The sequence below is a fragment of the Papio anubis genome, chromosome 3 (genome assembly GCF_008728515.1).
Source record: "Papio anubis isolate 15944 chromosome 3, Panubis1.0, whole genome shotgun sequence".
Lineage (NCBI taxonomy): Eukaryota > Metazoa > Chordata > Mammalia > Primates > Cercopithecidae > Papio > Papio anubis.
The window spans coordinates 135336530-135355926 of record NC_044978.1 but is presented as its reverse complement, the minus strand read 5'-3'; the positions used below and the strand labels follow the sequence as shown (position 1 = coordinate 135355926).

The 19397-nt window shown below is 33.7% G+C and overlaps 1 protein-coding gene and 1 long non-coding RNA gene across 2 annotated transcripts in view; one reads left to right on the top strand and one right to left on the bottom strand.

Moving 5' to 3' along the window:
* The window catches only part of CCSER1 (coiled-coil serine rich protein 1), a 1426296-nt gene that overhangs the window by 198933 nt on the left and 1207966 nt on the right, over positions 1–19397 (bottom strand). The window lies entirely within an intron of this gene.
* Positions 438–17980, top strand: LOC110743384. Its single transcript, XR_002522354.2, has 3 exons — positions 438–488; positions 624–904; positions 17938–17980. It is a non-coding gene; the product is annotated as an uncharacterized LOC110743384 (long non-coding RNA).

Genomic DNA, 19397 nt, shown 5'->3' with positions numbered 1-19397 from the left:
TGAGGTGGGAGGATCATGAGGTCAAGAGATCAAGACTATCCTGGCCAACATGGTGAAACCTCGTCTCTACTAACAAAATACACACACACGCGCACACACACACACAAATTAGCTGCCCGTGATAGGCGTACATCAATAGTCCCAGCTACTCGGGAGGCTGAGGCAGGAGAATCACTTGAACCCAGGAGGCGGAGGTTGCAGTGAGTCAAGATCGTGCCACTGAACTCCAGCCTGGTGACAGAGTGAGATTCTGTCAAAAAAAAAAAAAGCTACAGATTAACCAAGAAATAAGAGATACTTTGGACTTGGGACCTTGTTAATGTATTTGAAGGATTTGTCTAATTGATAGCCAATCTTCTGTTTATTCATTAAATCATTAACTCTCAAAACATTTATAAAAACAACTACTTTGTGGAAAACATACAGTAAAGAGAAATGTAAAGAATTTGAAAAATCTTAAAATCTGGAACTATAATTCTGGAGACAAGGTAACAAGAATTGCTCAAAAATTTCTGCAAATTGTAAAAATGAGAATTATATTACTTAGCTTTCCTCCAGTGAAAAACCATCTCAACATCTCAATAGCTTACAAAAACAAACATTTATCTGTTATTATGTATTAGAAACGGAAGTCCTCTGCTGGATCTCTGATCTACATGTTGCCTTGTTTCATCACGGAGGCTGAAGGAGCAATCACCTTTGGGTAGTCCATGTTCAAAGCAAAGGAGAAAGAACAAAGGTGCTTAAAGAACCTAGCAATGCCCATTAACTCTTCCGCTGAGCTGTCACATAAATCACATCCATTCACATTCCGTTGTTCAAACTGGGTTACAGAGCCAAAGCCAAAAATCAAAAGAACAAGGATAAAAGCTCTGCCTACAGAACACATAGAAGTCACTTCATGGTGAGTATGAAAACCTTTATAGGAAAAGGTAAGGACTGTTGGGAATAAGTAAAACAATCTACCACAGAAGGACTCAGTGTTTTCCTACCATAGCAGGATTGAGATGTCTCCTCATCAATAGTACCTGTTCATGCTTCCTTTTCATTTCAAGAATTAGTCAATTTCATGCTTGTATTATGTTGGCAACTTATCTAGAATAAAATCATTGTTAGTTCTGAAAATATAGAAACTGATTTACAGGGAAATTTCTGTAAACTTTATAGTAATGCAGAGAAACATTTTGTGAACTTTATAGTTTTTTTTTTCCAATATAAAAGACTGATTAAAGTAAATGAAATTGCTACCAAACTAAAATATGTTAATTATAAATGTTTGATTCATAAAATTGTACGGCAATTATGAATCCAGGAGACAACAGAGGAGCTAAAATAAGCTCTCCCAAAGAAATATAAAAATATAAAAAAGCATGATAAAATATTGATCATAAAACATATCTTTTATGTGTTTTTAGAAGAAGAGAAACAACTAAAATGTATGCTTTTAAGTAGTAGAAAAATGTGTAATTCTTCCAAGAATTACAGAAGCAATATTCAGCTGGTAAAGGCAAATAAGACAGAAAAAATACGCTACACATTTAACAAGTCTGTTGTTTTGAACATTATGGTCTTCCTGCTGTTATATTTGCTAAAGGGCATATAACTATTATTAAGTGGGAGCCAAAAATCACAGCATAGACCAAATGGAGCATATTACTGTGAGTAAATATTTGAGAACATTGAATTTAATATTAGCTTCTGTTGAACAAGAACAGACTTCAATGTAAGTTATGGATCTGACCACATGGTTATCATAAAAATTTTAGTTATCTCTTCTGACATCCTAGGGAGAAAATAGAAGGGAATTGCAGAAATAAAAAAAAAATTCTTCATGTAAGCTAAGAAATTATTTCTTTAAAATTCATCCACCCATGGAAAAGTACTATCATTATTTTTACCAAATATCCACATAGGAAAATTATATACTACATTTATTCCCATATATTTTATGTAATAACAGAGGCTAAGAATAAATGCTATCCAAGCCCATTCAAAAAGTAAGACAAGTTGGTTATTCAAAACATTTCCTGAAAGTATAGTAAACTTGCTAGATCTTTCTTTAGAATGACTGACATATACAGAGCCACTCATAAAATAATCAGAAAACCTATGTAAGGAATAATTCCAGGTGACACTCTACCAGAAAACAGATGGGATGGCTGGCTGGCATGTGATCAAAGAGATATTCATCACATGAAAAAGCCAAGAACCAGAAGATGAGAACCAGGTAGTGTTGAGAGAGGAAAGTCATGAATAATGGAAGGTAAAGAAGAAAATCCGTGGTATAGTAATATGTGAGACTGGTCATGATGCTCTCTGTATGAGACAAGATTATAAGAGGGTAGAAACTATGACTAGGCACGCCTACTGGTAAACAGCAAAAAGGGCAAACATAAAAAGAGAATTCCAGAAAGTCCAGAAAAGACCTAGAGAAAAAGATAAAGAACAATCTCAACAACTGCCTAGGCTCCAGTTCCATGGTCAGAATATTTCTGCCTTAAAAAAAAGAAAAATAGAAAGAAAGCCCTTCCTCCCAGGAAACTTCCATGGGTCTCATTCTTACAACCACGAATTCAATTAATATGTATATTTAATATTTTGACTTTTTTTTTTTTTGAGACAGTATCTGAATATGTCACGTATGCTGGAGTGCAGTGGTGCAATGTTGGGTCGCTGCAACCTCCACCTCCTGGGCTCAAGCAATCCTCCCACCTCAGGCCCCCAAAGTAGCTTCAACTACAGGCTTAGGCTCAAGCCACCATAACAAGTGAACTTTGTATTTTTTTTTTATTTTTATTTTTATTTTTGGAGAGATAGGATTTCACCATGTTGCCCAGGCTGGTTTCAAAATCCTGAATCCAAGCAATCCACCCACCTCAGTCTCCCAAAGTGCTAGGATTATAGGCAAGAGCCACTGTGCTCAGCCCTTAATATTTTGACTTTTAAAAAATTTTTGATTGCTGCTAATTATCCTGTTGAATTAATACGTAATTTTCGATTTCAAAATAAGTGCAACAGCAAACAAAATTTACAAACTTTATTTGGTAATAATATTGTTCATTGTGTGCAAACTCATTGCCAGGAAGAAATACATATTGCTTATTGTGGTATTGATGATGTCTAGTGAAACTGCATTATTACAAGTGTGGGATAAAGCAAATGGTATAGTGTTATTAACAACCAGGATTATCAGCATGAGAGAAAGGACATGCAAATGCAAGTTCACTAAGATTATATATAAGTCCTGTAATTCTGAATTTGAATTGAATGGATCAGTATGAACTTATGGTGTAGCATACTAGTTCCATTTACTCAAAATGTCAAGAATCAGGAGACACAGGACAATCTAATGAAAGAGATTTAAGAGACATATAAACTAATTTTAATGGACTCTGAGTCAAACTTACTCTTAAAAGAATATTTGAGAAATGTGAATCCTGATGGAATATTTGATGATATTAAAAATTATGACTATTTTTGTGTGATAATAGTATTGTAATTTTTGTTTAGAGATTCACAGTAAAATACTTACAGATAAATGATACAATGCCAGGATTTGTTTCCAAAGTCCACTCAAAAAGTATGACAAAGTCCTAGCAGGAAGAATAGGTGAAAGGGCCGGGCACAGTGGCTCACACCTGTAATCCCAGCACTTTGGGAGGCCAAGATGGGCAGATCACCTGAGGTCAGGAGTTCAAGACCAGCCTGGCTAACATGGCGAAACCCCATTTCTAATAAAAATACAAAAAATTAGTCAGACACGGTGGCGGCGCACCTGTAATCCCAGTTACTCGGGAAGCTGAGTCAGGAGAATCACTTGAACCCGGGAGGTGGAGGTTGCAGTGAGCCAAGATCATGCCATTGCACTCCAGCTTGGGCGACAAGAGCAAAACTCCGTCTCACCCCTACCCCCCAAAAAAGGTGAGAGTTCAGAAGGAATATTATTGACTACAAATTGTTAACTGTTGAGATAGGTGATGTATACATAAAGATTTATTGTACTCTAATTTTACATAAATCTTTGATACCAGAGTCAGAGCCATTGAGAACTTCTCATGGGCTAGGCATTGTAGTGCACACTGGATAATGCATTCATGTCCAAAACATGGACCTACCTATTCAAAACATTAATTCCCTTTATTGGTTGTAGTCTTAGGTTCATGGAGGTCTCCTTCTGACCACGCCACTCTATTCCTGTCACAAAGTGACCGTATGCAAAGTGACTCACAATCAGGATTGACTCCCTAAATGTTTTGTGGATGAATTAAATAAGGAAATAATAACTTAATTGTTTAAAAATATTTTGTCAAATTAATATTTCTTTATAAATTATTAAATTGGCAATTTGTTTAATAAATATACACATTATGAGTTCAGATATAAAGAGTGATTCTGCACCACTGAACCAAAACACACGAATTACTTCATTGGTTTGTCTGGACACTCTCTAATTTTGTTTTGTTTAAAATATAATATCAACTACTTTGTACATTATGCTATAAGAATACAAAATGGAATGTGTTATTGAAAATAATATTTCAAGTTTGCATTTCAGATACAGAACCAAAAACATACAGGGCATTTCATTATATAGAATCCTTTCTCTCTTGGAACTTAACTACTAGTCTGCTTAAAAAGAAAACGAATACGTTTGTATGCAAGTATGATGCATGCATGGATGTAGTTATTGTTTATCTCAGGTCAGCCTATTAATACAGTACAATAATATTTCTGCACTGCCCCAATAATACATATGTGAAAAATACACTGAAAATCTCTCATAAATGACAGAAATGCTAATATCTTTTAAAGACTGTTTATTATAAATGCACCATTATCTAAAGTTGCCTCAAACACTATACTTTGATGGAAGTAGTGTGCACTATTTAATACTTTTCCTAAAAATATTATCTGCCATTAGTCACTTATATTGTGGATACCAGGCTAACTTTACAGTGGCTAGGTTAATTTTGTGACATTGAGAGATATGCTAATGGCCTTCTCTATCTCTTTATAAATTTTGATTTTTAAGAAATATAAAAGAAGACATATCAGAGAAAAAAACTTAGAGTTAATAGTAATAGCTGGAAAAATTAAATTTGATGCCTTTAAACTTAGCTCAGATTCACAACTTTATGATAAATATCTTCAAAATTTGGTGGAAATGCAATGAATAATAGAAAATAATTAATCCTTCCAGAAAGGACAGGTAACCAGAGATTAATAACCTGAATTATGGATCTTCTGTACCAGAAAAAGAAATACCTAATAAAATTTTAAAGATATTAACTCAGTAACTCATGTTAAAAATCTTTCTAGACTAAATATGAGAATTAACTCTTCATATAATATCATACAGTTAAGAGCATGTTAGGTGAAATCATTAATGTTCTTTTCTTGTTTGATAACTAGTAAAATTTATTAGAGGAAATCTCTCTGAATGCCAGTCTCAGAAATGCTAACGTGCTGATAAATCGAGCAATAACAAGATATTGAGAATTCTTTTAACTACTAAATTATGATGTAATTAAATAGCACCACACCAATATTTTTATGTAAAGTACTAAAATTTTAAAATCTAGTGTATACTTCCTGTGATGAAAATTAGTCTTTTTCTAGGCCTAATTTTACATATTTATAGAATAATTTTTGTACCTCAAAAAAATTAGACTAATTTTGCATTTTGAACAGAAGAAAATGAGCTACTGAACTATGCTATTTAAAACAACACTGAACATATAAATCAAAGTATAATTATTTAAAGACTTAATACTAATAGCGGTTTTGTCGTTGATTATAACATTCATAATTTCTGCAGGATTATTCAGTTCTTGTAAGTTCTTACAATAATGTATACTTTCTGAAAAGGTCATAGGTATCCTGGAATCCATGGAGTTAAATTATGTCAATACTTTACCAAAATGTGCTGAGACATCAAGGAGACTGTAAAGTACAATCAATACAATAGACTAAAGATCCAAATCAATGGGCTACAGTTAGAATCTCATTTGTGACAGCCCTGTCTTCATCCAAAGTCATATATACCTCAAACTAAAAAGTAATGTTCCCTAAATTGAAAATGAAAAACTTCTGTTTCTGAACTGAAAAAGTACTCCTGATATAGAAATAAATATAGCAATAAGATCTTAATCAAAGAAGAGGTACACATATCTAAGTTAATGTATTCAATAAAATCATTGACTCTTTAATCAAAGAAAATGATGCAAATATCTTTCAAGACTTGTTCACCAAAAGCTCTCTCTAACTGGAGATATTTTATTAGGCATTATTTGACATACACTGCTATATGCTATATTTATATAGCTTTACTTCACTAGAGACAGAAGGAAAAGGGAAGAAAACCGAGGACACTATAGCAGAAACAGCTCCTTTCTCCTTGCGTTTGATTCATTCCTTGACAAGCCAGTATAGTTACTGAATCAGCTGTTTCAACAGATTTTCCTTAGCTGTTGTTGCCATCTACATATTTTATGTCTTCTTTTCCCTGTATTTTTGTCACATACACACACACACACACAAACACACACACAGACACAATATCCATCCTATGCTTCAATCAATCGATTACTTCTAATTCAATTTAACAAAAATTTATTATTTATTAACCTGCTAGACGTAAACTATATGTCTTGTCTTCAATGATTTTACAGATTTGTAACTTAAAAGCGTTATGCTAGAAATATGGGATCCAGATGAGAGTATTTTTTTTTGAGGAAATGACCCACAAATGAAAATTTGTAGGAGAGTTCCTTGTGGACAATAAAGAAAAAGAAAATGAGGCAAATGAAGATATCTTGGGAGCTTAAGCCATCAATTCAGCATAGATACAATGAGGGTCTGAAAATGAGCTTGATTGTTTAAAATGTTAAGGGTAACAGGCTTTTTCAGGAGTTCACTCTGTATTCAAGGAATGGTACATATAGATAAATACAACATGAGACAAAATAGTAAGAGGTAGAGCAGAGGAAGAACACGGCAAAGCAAGTAATTCTGCTTTTTGAAGAGAAATGGGATGAGTTTTTATTACTAGTAGTTTCACAAAGGCCGTTATATTTGAGCTGGGTCTTGGAGAATCAGATTTTACCTATTTAAATAAAAAAAAAAAGGAGGAGGAGGAGGAGGAAAATGTATTCATGGCTCTGCATACTTGTAAAGTTTCCACTCTAGATGCCATCTCAATCTATATGCTCTCTGTGGGCAATCACAGAAACTCAGATAGACTTAACCCCTACAAGCCTTACAATCATACTTCCTACATTAATTAGCATTAAACTGTGAGTAATAGAAACAACAAAATATTTTTTTGGCTTCAAATAAAATGTGTTTCTCTCTTACACATACATAAACTAGTAAGGTGGCTGTGCTCAAAAAAAGTCTTCCAATATCTGGACTCAGAGATCCCTATGTTGTGTGTATGTATGTGTGTGAGGAAAGAGCAAGGAAGAGAAGGGCAAATGAAACAGACCATCAATAACTTAAGTGAGCTTTCAGTCCCATACTCCTACTCACATGGCCACATGGCTTCAAGGTAATCTTTATTCTGAGACACTACAGGCTCAGCTAAAATATCTACTACTACCCAAAAGGGGAAGAATTGTTTCTGGAAAACAACTACAATCTTTGCATAATCCCCCAGATCATTTGCTGGGCCACCAGTCTAGAATTTTCAAGGCATTCAGTCTCTCTGACCTTATCTTCCCTAGATTCCTTCTCTGCAGCCACACTTGACCCCTTGCAGTTTCTCAAATATGTCCCTTCCATGCAGGGCCTTCATTGCTTTCTTTGACCTGCCCACACATCCTTATGATTTTCTCCCTCAGTTTCTTCAGATATCTGCTCAGAGAGGTTTTTTGTAACCAAGATTGTAAAATAGCCCCAAATACCTTCCCCATCCCCATTTTATTTTTCTCTGTGTGTGTGTGTGTGTATTTTACCACCTCATATAGAGTATACATTCGTTTAATTGCAGCCAACTTCTACAATATAGGGTCTACAAAAGCAGGAAAGTTGTTGAGTACAGTAGTTAGGCCATAGTTAGGTGTTCAATACATATTTTTTGAACTAATGCATAAGTATCTAATGGTCTTCATAGCAAAAACACTTCAGTATCTCAAACACATGTTCCCAAGCTAAATTAGTGTCTTCATAGATTTCCCTCTTACTTGCTAATATAATGATTATTCTCTACTTGCAGTCTCTGTTAATAAATCTTCCCCTCCACTCTTTGAAATCCCAATGGAAACATGTTGACTACTTCATCTCCATTATAACTTACAGCTTTTTATTTCTCACGTCGTCTATTCTACCTCCATAATGCCGATCAGATATTGTTTTACTTACATCCATTCCCATTATTATTATATTAGTTAATATTCTAATCATCTCCTACTTGAGAAAGTCTTTCTGTGTCCAAAAAAATATTTAAGTTAACTAAATTTAAAAGCTTCTGGATGATTCTTTTTGCTCTACTTTCTCATGCCTCCAGTCCATCTTTCTGCTGTTGGTATTTTCTTCCTAAAGTAAAATTCACATCATGTCACCTTTCTTCATAATTTGTGCTGGCCCATAAAAGGAACCAAAATTCCTTAAACCTTTGAGATTTAATGAATACCTTAATATATGTTTCTGTTAAATTAATGACCAATAATAATAACAAAACATATCCTTTAGTTAATAAAACATATATGTAATACATGTTTAGCTAATAAAACATATATGTGAAATATTTATTTCTGGTTTAGCATCTGCTAGACTGAAAAAAAGGCCATTTCCCCCCCTTTCTGTGATAAGTTTGGTTTCATCTATTTAGATTTAACTCTTCAAGACCTTACGTAAATACCTATCATCTTACGAAAGCTGAAGCATTTCACTGACTCCAACCTCAACTTTTTATCTTAAAGGAGTTCACATAACTATACTGTCTAAATCAGTCTTCCTGGCATATTCAAAATCCTGGCTCATTTATAACCTCCTCCATCCTATTAATGATTTGCATTCTTAACTACAGGTAAGAGAAAACCAGTGCAACCTAGCTTTCAATAGACAGGAATTTGCTAGCTCATATAAATGAGACATCCAATAAAGAAGAAAAGTTGGAAAAAAATGTGTTAAATGTCTCTCTCTCTCTCTCTCTCTCTCTCTCTCTCTCTCTCTCTCTCTCTCCCCCTCTCCCTCCCTCCCTCCCTCGCTCCCTCCCTCCCTCCCTCCACCTAGGCTTGTGCCATAAACCTTCTTCTCCATCAGTTACTGTGGTTATGGCCATCTTGTTGGCTGAGCTAGAGTTATAGGGTCTATGATTGGAGCCAAAGGATGGAAGGCATCCTATCCAAAATACAGGGATCTGGGATTGGGGAAGAGATGGGTCTCTTACTAGGAGGCTGGCTTAATGGGTAAAAATTACAGATGTCTACTACTTTCATTAAACATGAATGGATGCATAATGTATTCAGGTTTTTTCTTGTACAGTTGTATGGACCCCAATTTTTTTTGACATTTGAAGGTTTGTGTCTAAACAATTCTTATTTTTATTCCCAGTTCATAATGTAGCAAATAGCGCTTAATAAGAGCTCTCTTAATATCTACATAGTTTAAATCCATTTTTAGTAGATCCTTTTATCATATTATTTTTATGCAATCACTTGTTTACCAGAACAAATTTGGAAGAAAAATGGCATTGGTATACTTATTTGCAGACTCAGGGAACAGATGTATCTTTCCCACACATCAATTTTATAGCATAGCAGAGTCAACCCTAAAACTCAGGATTTCTAAATACTCTTTCAATTTCAAATTTTGAACTATATGGTGCCACACTATGATTAATCATAATGAATGTTATTTCCCCCCTTAAAAATAGCTTGAATTGTGGGGTGAGATGCAACTGAGTTTGAGTCCCAGCTTTGAAATTTTATAATTGTGTAAACCTAACCTTGCAGGGATAATATTGGCTCTCACCTTAATATTTGTTTGCCAAAATAAAAGAGATATGCAAGTCACACTTGGCACTGTTGCTGTCACATAGATGGTGTTCCTTTAAGGCTTTCTACTTGCACTAAAATTACTGCCACCACCTCTGCCACACCACTGCTAGTATTCCTATGACGACTACTCTTGTTAATGATTACCGCTGGACATGAAATTATGCACTAATACTCGGCATCATGTAATTTCCTTAAGAAAAATCAAAATTATGTTTGCCTTTGTTTCACTACAGCAAAGCAAGATTGCTTAGCCCCTTTTCAATATCCTTTTCTCTCCTGACACCCCTTCATCAACCAAATTATGAGATCTAAGATACTAATCGCTTTGGATATTGTTGTTATCTTCTATTAATAAGAAGCAGTACCTCACCAGCTACTTTGAATTTACCTAAAAAAAAAAGAAAATTAAACTATTCTAAAACAACATTATGTTCATAGGTAGCAGGTTTTGCCATCATAAGTTTATCAGTCACTGTTTTCCACTGTTTTCCACATGAGATGCTGAAATTGTCCTTTGCATTTGTCGTTCCTGATGTCTGGATTACAGTTCCCCCAGGTTTTCGCATTGATTCCTTCTCTTCATTCTTGTCTCTGTTGGAAGAACTTCCTAGCCACCCTATCTGATGCAGCTTTCTCTCACCCTCTTCCCATACACCGTCTATTTTTTTCAACATTGCACTGAATATTACCTGATTGTATATTACTCTGTTCATTTATAGTCTACCCTCTCATCCCCCCATTAGACACCAGTCCTGAATACAGAGATGCCATATGCTTGTTCACTTCTGTGTCTCCAATGGCCAGAAGAGTGTCTGGCACATGGTAGATTCTTAATATATTTTGTTAGCTTAGGTGGATTGTCTCTAAAATGGTTAAAACCTAATTCCACATTATATTTCTTATAACATAATTACATGTTACTTTTAATGGTAAGCATAAATTATTTGGTCTAAGAAATCAAGTTTTATCCAGTATAGGCAAGAATGCTTTTTATTTCTAACCTTTATATGAAAAATTGTATGACCCCTGTATAACCATGATTCTGTGTGCTTTTTAAAATAAATCTTCCTGCCGGGTGCGGTGGCTCACGCCTGTAATTTGAGCACTTTGGGAGGCCATGATGGGCAGATCATGAGATCAGGAGATGGAGACCATCCTGGCTAACATCGTGAAACCCCGTCTCTACTAAAATTACAAAACATTAGTCAGGCGTGGTGGCAGGCGCCTGTAGTCCCAGCTATTCGGGAGGCTGAGGCAGGAGAATTGATTGAATCCAGGAGGCGGAGGTTGCAGTGAGCCGAGATGGCTCCACCGCACTCCAGCCTGGGCGACAGAGCCAGACTCCGTCTAAAAAAAAAAAAAAAAAAAAAAATTAAATTAAATTAAAAAATTTCCTAAACCCATTGTACAATGAGCGATGTCGTTAAATTAAAAGTTTTGGCAATCTTTATAGAACAATCTAAAGTAGTAAGGTATATAAATTGGTATATAGCTATTATTGAATCATATAAATTGCCTTTTGTTGATTTTAGTTTTCTATTTTCAGCCTCTTTTTATTTTATCGCTTGCAATCAATTCTCAGCAATTTACAATATAAATGTTATCAAATGCCCCTTTGGTTGATTTTTGACCTTTGGAACTTGTGTGTTTTTCACTGCATTTGAGCCGCTCAGAAGTCTGTTGTCATCATTTATATTACGGACAATTAATAACTGCAGTAGACTATATTGGAGGGTTCACCAAAGATGAAACTTCAGATTGGAGAACACAAAGGAAAGCAACTTGAAAAGCAAAATAGTACAAATGAATATTTTCTCTTTAAAATTGAGATGGTAGAAGACATTCTCTCATTAAAAAAAAAAAAAAAAAAACATTTACATTAATGTAAAAATTAATTTAAAATAATTTTCTGCCCGTTAATATTCTCTCTTATTCTTAAGAGCATCTGAAAAACTGCTTTAAATAAGAACATATCTAAAATGTTCCATAGGGCAAAAATATTCCCCATATTTTATATTCTTAAATGATTTAATAAAAACATAATTTAATGTTGGCATAACTCTCGTCAAAGTATATTGTAACATTTATTTTATAAGTAAGTATTTTTGTATACCAGAATCTGTTTCATGCCTTAGCAAACCAATAATTAGTACTGAAAATAATTTTAAACAAAATCAGAAATCTTTATCTCCATATAAAAAAGTGATACCCACAGAAGAAACTCAAAAGACTAAGAATCTTATTTTTTATCAATGAATATTAAGAAACTAGGATTATTTCATCTCTGAAATATTCAAATTAAGCTTACAATTTAGTGACCTTCCAGTCATACTTTTACTTATGCATTTACATGTAAAAGAACATGTAAAGATAATTGAGTATTGTGCAACATTGATATGTATTTATAAAATATCTTTATTTTATAATAAAATAATTTGTGTAGATAGTGTCATGAAGGAAATATTCTCCCCATAATATAGTTTCCCTTCTTTATCTCAGCACATGAAAGTAAACAACCAGACGAAATTTCACCTCAAACCCATCTAAACTAGTCAGTACCATAGAAAGCTGCTTTACATCATATTTAAAACAAGGTAGAGTACAAATAAATACCTGCATGGGAGACCCAAATTAAAGCCCCTCAAAAATCAATTACTTTTAATTTCATAAATAAATGTTATATTTGGCTTAATTTACTCCCCATAGAAATTATAATAATATGTTTTAAGACTACATTTTTGGTTTCCTGTCAAAGTAAATTTTTTGATGTTGTTGAAATTAAACATTGTAACATCACTAACAATATAGCCTACTGTGTGCTTAATACCATAAAATATAAAAATGACAGTAATATTGTCTAGAATTTACAAAAAATTACACTTATACATCTATTAATATTCTTAATATTTTTTACCTTTCCTAAATCTCAGACTGATTCTTCTGTATTTGTCAATGCTAAACTGTCAACGTTCTGCAGTCAAATTTTTACACTGCGAAAGTATTCAAAGTGACATGTAGTTAATGTGACAATAAACAAACTAATCTTCTCTTCAGTATAAGGAAAATATCTGTGAATGCATCTATACATCATTTTCCTCTGGTGATAGCTGTTTCCCATTGTTATATATCAGTTAATGTTTCTTTCCTGCTTGTGCCAGAAAATGCATTTAAATGACACTAAAAAGAGGAACTTTGATATATTAGTCCTCAAACTATTTTAATAACAATAAAATAATTTAAATGAGCTCTATTTTGCCAAAAAGCAGGTTTTTAAGTTAAGAATAATAACCAGTTTATAAGTATATGCTTTATATAATTAATCTTTCCTTAAAGTTTCAGAGAATAGAAACATATCAGAGGAATTAACACAAAATGCAAACTGGTAGATTCAGATCTAAATTTGTTTTGCAAATTCAATTTAATACTGAAATGTTAAGCCATTTTTAATGATTAAATACAAGTTTACATGGGAAGCAAAACAAACAAAGATAATACTGTAAATTTATGTATTAAAGGTTTAATTCATGACTTCCAGTTTCCACTATGGCATGTAAGAATCTTGGGTGTCATCACTTCCATTCTCACTACAATGAAAAAACTGAACAAACTGAAACTCAATAACTCTTCTTAGATACATCAGAGAAGTGAGGTCAAAGGGCTATATATTGCTCCCTAAAATAGAGAGACACACAGGTAAGATACAGAGAATCACAATTTACTGAAGCAGAAGCCCAGAAGCAGAAACAATGCTGTTAGGAAACTCTAAACTGTAATTGACAAATTGCTGAAGGCACAGTGTGGAAAAAATTCTAGGGGAACTCAGTCTTATGAGGCCCCCAAACTTTCATGAAATGTACCTCCTACAGCCCGGTTGAGTTCTCTCAGTGAAAACCTGAGAGGAAAAAAAACTCTCTTGCTTCCATCAGGGGAAGAGAAAAAGTAACCATTTTGAAAGGCCTGACCTCAAGACAAACTATTGTAGCATAACCTTACCTACTGGGGTTTTACCATAAAGTAAACAAACTGGAAAAAGAGAAATATACAGCGTTAGCCCCCTCCAAACTTCAAAACAGAACTTGGAAGCCTCTTAAATGTTATTGACTTCTATAAGGGGCACAGGCTCGCTAATAGAAGGAGGCCTAATGTAAGACTTTAGACCATTACCCTTTCTACTACAACTTATCATTACATCAGGAGAATACAACTGAAAGAAGTACATGACTCAGACCTTATTTAAAGATGAATTTGTCTCTTAGGAAACTCAAACCCAACAGGGAAGACAAAACCAAGGAAACTAGAGAAAAAGTTAACCTCTGACACCGATAGCTACAGCAAACACTAAAAAACACCCAATCCTTAGTCAAAAACATAAATTGAAAAAAGAGAATCAATATAAAAAAATCAACAAAACCAAAATCTGGTTCACTAATAATATCATTAACATTGGTAAACCTCTAGGCAGGTTAATGAAGAAATAATGAGAGACCCAAATTGCTATGATGGGAAATAAAAAAGCAACAATCATTACTGAACCAGTGGATGTTAAAAGGATTCTAAAAAAATATTGTCAACAACTATGTGCCCACACATTTGATAACCTGGATGAAATGGAGCAATTCCTTGAAAGACACAATCTACCAAAACTCAGAAGAAATAAATAATCTAAACATCTATATAAGAAATTGGATCAGTAAATAATAACCTTCCAAAATGAAAGCACTAAGCTCAGATGAATTCTACCAAAAATTTAAAAATGAAATTACAGCAATTCTCTAGTTTCCTCCAAAAAATAGAAGTAGTGGGAATATTTTGTAACTCATTCTTCTAGGCATCATTACTCTAATCCAGAACCAGACAAATCAGTTACAAGACAAAAACATTATAGACCAATATCTCTCAGGATCATAGATACATAAATCCTAAAAGAAAGCAAATCAAATCCAACAATGTATAAAAAGAATTATACACCATGATCAAATGGAATTTATGACAGGTGTGCAAGGCTGATTCAACATTCAAAAATCAATTACTGTAATCCCTCATATCAACAGGCTAAATAAGAAAAATTATACTATTATATTAATAGATGCAGCAAAAGCATCTGAAAAAACAATTATCATTCATAATTCATAAGTAAAATCATCAGCAATCTAAGACTAAATAGGAACTTTCTCAATTTGATAAAAAACAAATCTATAAACACTTACAGCTAACATCATACTTAATATTGAAAAACTATATGCTTTTCCTGCTAGTATCAGGAACAAGGAAAGGAAATCTGTTCTTACACTTCTACTCAACATCACACTGGGAGTGCTAGCCAATGAAATAAGAACAACAACAAAAAAGGAAATAAAAAGTATACAGATTGGGAAGGAGGAAATAAAGCTGTCTTTTTAAGGTGGTGACATGATTATTAATGTAGAAAATCGCAGCGAATTGACAGAAAAAACTACTGGCACTAAGAAGTGATTACAGCAATATTGAAGGATATAAGATTAATAAGTCAAAGGTAATTTCTTTCTTAATACCAGCCATGAAAAATTGAAATTTGAAATGGAAAACATAATAGCATTTAAATTAGTATATCTCAAAAATTGAATACTTAGATATAAATATACCAAAATAAGTATAAAATCTATATGAGAAAAACTAATATTCTGATGAAAAAAATAAAGGAAGATCTAAATAAATACAAATATATTCTATCTACATGTATAGGAATACTCAATATTATCAAGATTTCAGTTCTTCCCAACTTGATCAATACATTAAACACAATCCCAGCCAAAATCCCAGTGAGTCATTTTGTGGATGCAAAAGAAAATGCATTCTAAATTTTATAAGAAAAAGCACAAGACTCATAATATTGAAGAAGAAAAAAAGTTGGAAGACTGACACTACTAAACTTTAAGATACAATATAAATTTACAGTAATCAAGACAGTGTGAAGTTGATGGAGTAAAAGAAAAATAGATTAATGGAACAAAATAGTAAATATAGTCAAGTGATGTTTGACAGAGGAACAAAGTCAAACAAATGGAAATATAATAGTCTTTTCACAAATGGTGCTGAAGCTCAAAATCCACATACAAAAAATAAATCTACACCCAGACTTTATACCTTTCACAAAATTAACTCAAAATGGACCATATGTCTAAATGTAAACACAAAGCTATAAAAGTTCTAAATGTTAACACAGGAGAAAATCTTGGTGACCTTGAGTTTGGTGATGAATTTTTAGATACAATACTAAAGCCTGATGCACAAAACAAACAAACAAAAAAACTCATAAATTGAAGCTCATTAAAACTAAAACTTTTGCTCTGTGAAAGACACTGTGAAGAGAAAGAAAGGAGAAGCTATAGACTAGGAAAATATATTTTCAAAGCACGTATCTGATAATGGACTGGTATCCAAAATTTACAGAAATCTCTTATAACTCAAAAATAAGAAACAAACAATATAATTTAAAATGGGCAAAAGTTCTCTATAGACACCTCACTAAAACAGAGATACAGATAGCAAATAAGCACATGAAAAAATGCTCAACATCATATGTTCTTAGGGAATTTCAAATTAAAACGAAAGTATACCACTTTAAACCTATGAGAATGATGAAAATCCAAAACACTGACTTCAAATACTGATGAAGATGTGAAACAAAAGATCTCATTCATTGCTGGTGGATATGCAAAATCGCACAGCCACTTTGGAAGACAGATTTGCAATTTCTTATAAAATTAAACACACTCTTACCATAGGATCCAGCAATTGTGCTCCTTAGTATTTACCTAAATGAGTCGAAAATTGTTGTATGTCTGCATCAAAACCTGCACATGAGTATTAATAGCACTTTTAATCACAATTGCCATAATTCGGAACCATCCAAGATATCCTTGAATAGGTTAATGAATAAACAAACTATGGCATATCCATACAATATAATACTATCCAATGATAAAAAGAAATGAGACCGGGTGTGGTGGCTCACACCTGTAATCTCAGCACTTTGGGAGGCTGACGTGGGCAGTTCATGAGGTCAAGAGATAGAGACCATCCTGGCCAACATGGTGAAACCCCGTCTCCACTAAAAATACAAAAATTATCTGGGCGTGGTGGCATGCGCCTGTAGTTCCAGCTGCTCTGGAGGCTGAGGAAGGAGAATCTCTTGAACCCAGGAGGTGGAGGTTGCAGTGAACCGAGACCACACCACTGCACTCCAGCCTGGTATCAGAGCGAGACTCTGTCTTAAAAAAAAAAAAAAGAAGAAGAAGGAGAAGAAGAAAACAAATGAGCTATCAAGTCCCAATATGAAATGACGAAATGCAGGTATCTTAAATGCATAGTGCTAAGTGAAGTAACCCAATCTGAAAAGGTTATATATTCTTATGATTTCAACAATATGTCATTTTAGAAAAGGCCAACTATGGACACAGTAAAAAGATCAGTGGTTGCCAGGAGTTTGTGGGGCATGAGGGGAAAGGATGAATAGGAGAGCACAGGGCAGTTTAGGGAAGTGAAACTGTCCTACATAATACTCTGATGAGAGTAAACACATATTATTATACATTTCAAAACCCATATAAGGCACAACACAAAGAATAAACCTTAATGTAAATTATGGACTTTGATTTACAACAATGTATTGATAGTGATTCATCAATTGTATAACAAATATGCTATACTAATACAAGATGTTAATAATCAGGGAAACAGTGGGTCTTGGTAAGGAGATACAGGGGACTTGCACTTTCTGCTCATTTTAGAAATAAATCTATGACTACTCAAAAAATAAAATCTATTAATTGAAAAAGAAAAGTCCAATTTATTACAATGGTTTACCTAAATACTTATTCATTGAAAATAATTTTTACTTTAAATTGATCATATTGCCCATAAAGAGTTTCCTTTCTTCTTCTTCTTCTTTTTTGAGATGGAGTTTCACTCTGACTCCCAGGATGGAATGCAGTGGCAGGATCTCAACTCACCGCAACCTCCTCCTCCCAGGTTCAAGCGATTCTCCTGCCTTAGCCTCCTGAGCAGCTGGACAAGTGCCCACCCTCACTCCTGGCTAATTTTGCACTTTTAGTAGACACAGGGTTTCGTCACATTGGCCAGGCCAGTCTCAAAATCCTGACCTTCAAGTGATCTGCCTACCTTGGCCTCCCAGAGTGATGGGATTACAGGTGTGAGCCACTGTGCCAGGCTACTAATAAAGATTTTCAACAACTCCAGGGAACAGTTAGGAAAGTGCTTCCTTCTTCAAGGAACATAGTACTTACAATATTTTAACAGCTTCTGTTATTTCTTTTCAATGCTCAGAGAGATTATATTGTGAATTAATGTTTTCTACTTAAGTTGGCACATACTTACTGCTCATAAACATTTATGAAGTCTGTCTAATGATATACTCGACCTCTTTGAATAATCATTTCAAATATTTACATATTTACCTTGATAATTCATTTATTTTGAGTACTGTAATATTATCCCCCAGTATGAATTTCATGTAAAGGCTTATAAATATCTAGTTTTTCCCTGGTATCTCTGTGATTACATTTACTGTAAAGTAGTTTTTCCAAGATAGCAATTTTCCCATAATTCAAGAAAAATGTAATGCCATTCACTATCTCTTCAAATAGAATCTCTTTTATTCCTTTTTTGTTTTCCTTTGTAGACTCCAAAGTTTAAGGTTAAAAAGCTACAAAAAAACTTATTAAACAACTTTACAAGTATCTATACCTAAATATTTTGTTACTTTTCCACAGGAAGCTCTGCATTATTCTATATTTCCTGTTATTCTACAACACTTATAAACCATGTCTATTAGTAAACATTACTTACAGTTATTTTTTCTTTCCTTATCAGGAATTGGAAGAAATCATTATTATGCTTTAGAATGCGGAATGTAGATATTTCTTTGTTATAATGATTATGCTGATGTCTTAGTCCACTGGGGCTGCTGTAACAAAATAACTTAGACTGTGTAACTTATAAACATTTCTCACAGTTCTGGAGTTTCGGAAACCTAAATCAAGGCACTGGCAGAATTGGTGTCAAGTAGGGGCCTTATTCTTCTATGTGTTCTCACATGGAGGACGGGGCAAACAAACTCTCTCAGGTCCCTTTTATAAGGACACTAATCCCATTCAGCTGGTGAAGGCCTTAAGACTTAGTCACCTTCTAAAGGCCCCACTTCTTAATACTGTCACATTAGGGATTAGGTTTCAACATATGAATATTGAGGGATCACAAACATCCAACCATAGTAGCTGCTAATTCCAATGATAAATGGCACTTACCTAAATTTCAGTCTTCCACATATCACCATCAAATGCCCTAGCAGTGTACTACCTATTATTTATTTTTATGTTTCTTAAAGTAAATTCAAAT